This window comes from Aethalodelphis obliquidens, unplaced genomic scaffold (genome assembly GCF_003676395.1).
Source record: "Aethalodelphis obliquidens isolate GAN/ISIS:26980383/991018 unplaced genomic scaffold, ASM367639v1 scaffold27, whole genome shotgun sequence".
NCBI classification, from domain to species: Eukaryota; Metazoa; Chordata; class Mammalia; order Artiodactyla; family Delphinidae; genus Aethalodelphis; species Aethalodelphis obliquidens.
The window spans coordinates 12129249-12136788 of NW_020837971.1; the positions used below are offsets into that span (position 1 = coordinate 12129249).

General features: G+C 39.0%; 1 protein-coding gene and 1 long non-coding RNA gene across 4 annotated transcripts in view; one reads left to right on the forward strand and one right to left on the reverse strand.

The window, feature by feature from the left end:
- The window catches only part of RALA (RAS like proto-oncogene A), a 76757-nt gene that overhangs the window by 63906 nt on the left and 5311 nt on the right, over positions 1–7540 (forward strand). The window lies entirely within an intron of this gene.
- LOC113629502 (uncharacterized) lies at positions 595–2908 on the reverse strand. Its single transcript, XR_003436567.1, has 2 exons — positions 2075–2908; positions 595–754 (listed from the first exon to the last, which is right to left on the reverse strand). It is a non-coding gene; the product is annotated as an uncharacterized LOC113629502 (long non-coding RNA).

Genomic DNA, 7540 nt, shown 5'->3' on the forward strand with positions numbered 1-7540 from the left:
AGACCAGTTTCCTCTAAAGTTATGGCAAATTTAAAGTACTGATGAAATACAGTTTAAGGTTCAGCATGTTTGTTTGGGGTTTTGAAAGGCACCAATGAAGACTGTCATAGCATATGTATACTTTGTTTCCTCCTGTTTGATGTCTTGAGCAGGTTATAGAACAAACCATCGTGATCTAAGGGGAGTGGGGAGCAATAACTGTCCAAGCTCTGAGGCTCGAAGCAGTCCTGTAGTGTCACCTGCTGGCATCAGAGGCCCTGGGAGAATACGGTAGTGTGCATTATCAGAGATCTCACCAGACAGTAAGAAAAAGACCAACAACCCAATGGGAAAATGGTCGAAAAACAGATAGCCCTGTCACAGAAAAGAAATGCAAATCGTGTTTAAACTTGCAAAGAGGCTTATGAGTCTTACTTATAAAAAGGGAAGTGAAATTTTAAAATATAATGACATATTTTTTTTACCTGTCAATTGGAAAAGGGCAAGAAGGTTGATAATAATACTGTTGACAGGAGTATGGGAAAAAAAGGAACTCTCATATGTTCTTGGAAGGGCAGTCTGGCAATTATCTATCAAAAATTATGACCCCAACAATTCAAGTTCTAAAACTTTATTATACAGATAAAATTATACATCCATGCATAAGTGTATGTTCAGCAGTAGTCCTTGAAGCATTATTTGTAGAAGCAAAAGACAGGAAATATCCAAGTGTCCAGGAACAGATGGTGTGTCCATATAATGGAATACTGTACAGCTGGTGAAAAGAAGGTAGAACTTAATGTGCTGATGTGGAATGATCTTCAACATCAGTAAATGAAAAAGCAAAGTACAGAACAGCGTCTAGTTTGCTGCCATCTGTGTTTGAAACATACTCATACACACACAAGCGCACATGTATGTATATATCGGGAATATGTAAGATTCTAGTACCTGTGGTTGCCACCAGAGAGCTAAGTCACAGACGTGCATGTTTCACTGCTGTGTCCTGAAGAGTGGCTACCAGATAACGTACCTCAGTGGCTAAGGAAAAGTAACTTGCAGCAACTCTTCAGTTTCTTAAATTTGGTTACGTTGGGATTATATTTGTTTTTTGGGTTTGTTTGCTGAGGCAATGATGTAATACAGTTGTAAGAGCTGATAATACTCTTTAGTGCTTGAAGAGCCAGGCGCTGTGGCCAGCACTCACTGTTTCATCTTTAACCCTATGAAGCACAGATACTCCTCTCATGACGCCTTTTTAGGTGAGGAAATTAAGGTGCGGAGAGATTACATACCTGGCTCAAGGTCACCATGTCATAGTGGCATCTGCTGGCTCTGGGTGTGGCCAGCTCTGGAGCCAATGTTCTTCCCTGTCTATTTTACTTAAAACAATGGTTGGAATACCTGTGGCATCTCCCATGTTGTGTGTCATCCACTCCCAGGAGTCTGATCAGATTTTGCAGGATTAAGTGTTAACAGTGTCTCCTTCTATTAAATTGAGAGGTGTTTTGTCACAAAAAACAAATACTAGCTCCCGCCAGACTTTAAACGCCCATGGCTTATCCTTACCAGGATTCCAAATAGACCACTGGGTAGAAGTTTCAAAGAAGCAGATTTTTAAAACTACCCTGTGAAAAAGCTTCATGACCATCAGAATTGTTGAGCTGAGGCCTGGCCTGTCTCAGAGGAATCACTCAGAGGCTAGAGGACCATCTGGGAAACCTGCTTGGGTCCTCCCTGGGTGCCAGGTCATCTGATGACCTTGTAGTACCCTTCTAGCTAAATGCTCTGGCTCTTTAAATCGCAACTCCAAGGTTGCTCTTAATTTTAAGGAACATCTTGGGGGAAATGGAAAGAAATTAGGCAAGTAGATGTCAAAATGAAAGTATGATTTATTATGTCAAGAGAGCCAATTTTATGTTGGGGAAAGAATTTTGTTAGAAATGTAGTGTCTTGTTTTTGAAAATGTTTTTAATTTTTTTCTTTATACAAGTAATACATGAACATATGCTCATTGTATAAAGAAAAATTCATGATACAGAGGAAAAAGTATAAGGAGGAAAAGTGAGTGTCACTCCACCCGGATTCCACTCACCTCCTTTACCTGTAGGTAACCACTGCTAACACGTGTGTATCTTTCCAGACATTTACCTGCCTTTAAAGACAGGCATACAGAATCTAAGGGAGGAAAAAAAAAAGAACCTTAGGGAAAGGTTGTACTTGCTTGTTTTCCACCTGTATAAATAGGATTTGTGTGTGTGTATAGTGTATTTCTGTGGTTTGCTTTTTAAATTTCACAGTAAATAGATCTGTAGTTCTTTCCATGTCGTTGCATATAGACGTACCACATTCTTTTTAAAATCTACAAAATGTTCCATAGTTAGGAAAATGGCTGAATTATGAAAAAAGTCTACCAGTGACATTTAGGTTGTCTGCAGTGCTATTACAAACATAACACAGTGAACTGTGTGAACGTGCACCCACACAAGACCAAAAGCAAGGGTGCATTTAAAATTTTAATGACAAGTCACCCTCCAGAGAGGCTGCCTTACACTCCCACCAACAGTGTGAGGAAACCCTTTCCCCACTCCTTGCCAGTGTCAATTAAAGGAGCCTTTAAATGTCCCCAACAAGATGGGGAAATCACTTCTTTTGTGTTTCCTGATTACTACTGAGGCTGGGCAGCTTGTAGTTGATTCATTGGCCGTTTGTAGATCTTCTGTGAACGCTGAAATTACATTGATCTAATGGGGGGTTTATCTTTTTGATTCATAAGCCTGCTTTATATTAAGGACATTAATGCTTTGTCCACTATATCCTTTTGGGACAGTGTCTCCTAATGCATACCATATCTGTTTTTATCTTTTTTTTTTTTTGAATGTATAGTTGATTTACAGTATCATGTTAGTTTCAGGTGTACAGCAGAATGATTCAGTTATACATATGTATATTCTTTTCCAGATTCTTCTCCCTTATAGGTTATTACAAAATATTGAGTATAGTTCCCTATGCTATCCAGTAGGTCCTTGTTGTCTTTTTTTTTTTTCCTACAAAAGAAATAGAAATTTTTATTCAAGCCAAATTTGAGGATTATAACTGCATAGAGCATCTCAGAAAGCTCTAAGCACTGTTCCCGGTTATCTGTTTTATATATAGTAGTGTGTATATGTTAATCCCAATCTCCTAATTTAGCTCTCACCCCTTCCCCTTTGGTAACCATAAGTTTGTTTTCTGTGTCTGTGAGTCTCTTTCTTTTTTGGAAATAAGTTCATTTGTATCTTTTTTTTTTTAGATTCCATATATAAGCGATATTATATGATATTTATGTTTCTCTGGCTTATACTTCATTTAGTATGATAATCTCTAGGTCCATCCATGTTGCTGCACATGGCATTCTTTCATTCTTCCTTATGGCTGAGTAACATTCCTCTGTGTGTGTGTACACATATATATCACATCTTCTTTATCCACTCCTCTGTCAATGAACATTTAGGTTGCTTCCATGACTTGGCTATTGTAAATAGTGCTGCGATGAACATTGGGGTGCACGTATCTTTTTTTTTTTTTTTTTGCATGTATCTTTTTGAATTATGGTTTTTTCCACGTATATACCCAGGAGTAGGATTGGATCATATGGTAACTCTGTTTTTAGTTTAAGGAACCTCCATACTGTTCTCCATAGTAGCTGCACCAATTTACATTCCCACCAACAGTGTAGGAGGGTTCCCTTTTCTCCACACCCTCTCCAGCATTTATTGTTTGTAGACTTTTTGATGATGGCCATTCTGACTGGTGTGAGGTGATACCTCATTGTAGTTTTGATTTGCATTTCTCTAATAATTAGCGGTGTTGAGCATCTTTTCATGTGCCCATTGGCCGTCTGTATGTCTTCTTTGAAGAAATGTGTATTTAGACCTTCTGCCCATTTTTTCATTGGGTTTGTTTTGATACTGAGTCACATGAGCTGTTTGTAAATTTTAGAGATTAATCCCCTGTTGGTCACATGGTTTGCAGTTATTTTCTCCCATTCTGTGGGTTGTCTTTTCATTTTGCTTATGGTTTCCTTTGCTGTGCAAAAGTTTTTGAGTTTAATTAGGTCTCATTTGTTTATTTTTGTTTTTATTTCCATTACTCTAGGAGACAGATCCAAAAAGATATTGCTGCAATTTATGTCAAAGAGTGTTCTGTCTAGGTTTTCCTCTAGGAGTTGTATAGTATCCAGTCTTACATTTAGATCTTTAATCAGTTTTGAGTTTATTTTTGTGTATGGTGATAAAGAATGTTCTAATTGTATTCTTTTACATGTAGCTGTCCCAGTTTTCCCAGCACCACTTATTGAAGAGACTGTCTTTTCTCCATTGTATAGTCTTGCCTCCTTTGTTGTAGATAAACCCACGCACCTATGGTCAATTTATCTCTGGGCTTTCTATCCTGTTTCATTGATCTATATTTCTGTTTTGATTACTGAAGTTTTGTAGTATAGTCTGAAGTCAGGAAGTCTGATTCCTCCAGTTCCATTTTTCTTCCTCAAGGTTGCTTTGACTATCAGGGTCTTTTGTGTTTCCATACAAATTAAAAAATTTTTTGTTCTAGTTCCGTGAAAAATGCCATTGGTAATTTGATAGAGATTGCACTGAATCTGTAGATTGCCCTGGGTAGTGTAGTCATTTTGACAATATTGATTCTTCTGAGCCAAAAAAACGTTATATCTTTACATCTGTTTGTGTTGTCTTCAGTTTCTTTTATCAGCATCTTAGTTTTTGGAGTACAGGTCTTTTGCCTCCTTAGGTAGTTGTATTCCTAGGTATTTTATTCTTTTTGATGCGATGGTAAATGGGATTGTTTCTTTAATTTCTCTGTCTGATCTTTCGTTGTTAGTGTATAGAAATGCAACAGATTTCTGTGTATTAATTTTGTATCCTGCAACTTTACCGAATTCATTGATGAGCTCTTGTAGTTTTCTGGTAACATCTTCAGGATTTTCTATGTATAGTATCATGTCATCTGCAAACAATGACAGTTGTTTTAATTCTTCTTTTCCTATTTGGATCCCTTTTCTCTTTCTTGTCTGATTGCCATGGCTAGGTCTTCCAAAACTATGTTGAATAAAAGTGGTGAGAGGGGACATCCTTGTCTTTTTCCTGATCTTAGAGAAAATGCTTTCAGCTTTTCACTGTTGCTGTGGGTTTGTCATATACAGCCTTTATTATGTTGAGGTATGTTCCCTCTGTGCCCAGTTCCTGGAGAGTTTTTATCAAAAGTTTGGGTGCTGAATTTTATCAGAAGTTTTTTCTGCATCTATTGAGATGGTCATATGGTTTTTATTCTTCAATTTGTTGATGTGGTATAGCACACTGATTGATTTGCTCCATACCATGTCTTATTTATTTAGGCTGCGTTGGGTCTTTGTTGCTGCACCTGGGCTTTCTCTAGTTGCAGCAAGTGGGGGCCACTGTTCGCTGTGGTACGCAGGCTTCTCACTGCGGTGGCTTCTTGTTGCAGAGTGTGGGCTCAGTAGTTGTGGCTCGCAGGCTCAGTAGTTGTGGCGCACAGGCTTAGCTGCCCCACGGCATGTGGGATCTTCCTGGACCAGGGCTCGAACCCGTGTCCCCTGCATTGGCAGGCGGATTCTTAACCACTATGCCACCAGGCAAGTCCCCATACCATGTCTTTTAACTTTGCTGATTTTTACCTTTTGCCATGGAAAAAATATTAAAGATTATGTTGTCAAATTTGTTGTTTTTCCTTTGAGACTTCTGGATTCTGTGGCTTCATTAGAAAAGCTCTCCCATCCTAAACTTAAAAAGCACTTACCTAGGGCTTCCCTGGTGGCACAGTAGTTAAGAATCCACCTGCCAATGCAGGGGACACAGGTTCAAGCCCTGGCCCGGGAAGATCCCACATGCCATGGAGCAGCTAAGCCTGTGCACCACAACTACTGACCCCGCATGCCACAACTATTGAAGCTCACGCACCTAGAGCCCGTGCTCCACAACGAGAAGCCACCGCAATGTGAAGCCTGCGCTCCGCAACAAAGAGTAGCCCCCGCTCACTGCAACTAGAGAAAGCCTGTGCAAGCAACGAAGACCCAACGCAGCCAAAAATTAATAAGAAAAACACTTAACGTATAATTTTTGCTTCCTTTTTGTGTTGGCCTTTATAGTATATGTTTAATCCTTTTGAAAATTTAGTATTGTCTGTGTTGTGAACTAGGGGCTGTTAAGTACTTAAAATGAAGAAACTGGTGAAGGCAAAGGTTTACATTTAAAGCTAACGGTCTATGATGCTTTAAGAGAGATGTTTGTCATTTCTAATAATTTTTATGTTTTTTCAACTGTAAGTATTCTGAGCTAAGCATTTTGAGTCTGTGTCTAGTTTCGTTTCACTTTCATTTACGTGAGAACAGGGATTTCCTGTGATCTCTACTCTGGAATTAGAAGAGTCAAATTCTGTACATGCCAGGGGGGGAAATGGGGGGAAGGGAAAGAAGGGGACAGGAGGAAAGAGGGTGGGAGGAAATGAGGGCAAGCAGAAATTTTTTAAAAAGTTGGAAGAAGCTCTGTACTTTCGGGATTATCATTTGTCTGAGTTTATCAAAACCAGTTCTTCATTCTTACTCCAAATTACTTATTTCCTTCCACTTGGCAGTTGAAACAAGGCCTCCTTTACCTTAATTCATTAAGTTAGCTGATGTAAAGTTTAAGAGTTTTCCATTGGGTTTGCTAGTTAAGATGACCTTGGTGGTTTCCAGTAGGGATTCGTTTGCAGTTTATTGCAGATACTTATCTAAAATTAGAAATCACATCTTCTAATATCCATTCTGCAGTGATATATTCACATCAGAAAGCAGTACTGGGAGTTTTCTGCTAATCACACGTAGTTAGTTTGGAGGCTTCCTGCCCTGGCTGGTCAGCTGTGGACTTGAAGCAGAGGTGTTGCAAAATCCCCAGTCTCCAGGCCGTCAAGCTGCAGCAAGTGGGGCAAGAATTCATGGGGTTTGAACTGTCACCTACGTGTTTCAGTACATTGCATTCTTTCTGAGCTTTTATGCTCAGTCTTCCCCTTCTTTAATTATCCGTGTCCTTTTCTGTTGGTCCTGCGTCCATTTAACTCAACCCATTGGTCTGATAGTCCTTGTTTACTTTTTTAATTTTTATTTTATATTGGAGTATAGTTGATTACCTGTGTTGTGTGTCAGGTGTACAGCAAAGTGATTTAGTTACACATATGCATGCATCTCTTCTTTTTCCAATTCCTTTCCCATTTAGCTTATCGTAGAGTATTGAGCAGAGTTCCCTGTGCTATACAGAGGTCCTTGTTTACCTGTTTTAAATGTAGCAGTGTGTACATGTCAATCCCTAACTCCCTATCTATCCCTCCCCCCACCCTTCCCCACCATAAGTTCATCCTCTAAGTCTGTGAGTCTGTTTCTTTTGCAAATAAGTTCATTTGTATCATTTTTTTTTAGATTCCACATTAAGCAATATCATGTGATATTTGTCTTTGTCTGTCTGACTTAGTATAATAATCTCCAGGTCCATGCATGTTGCCGCAAATGACA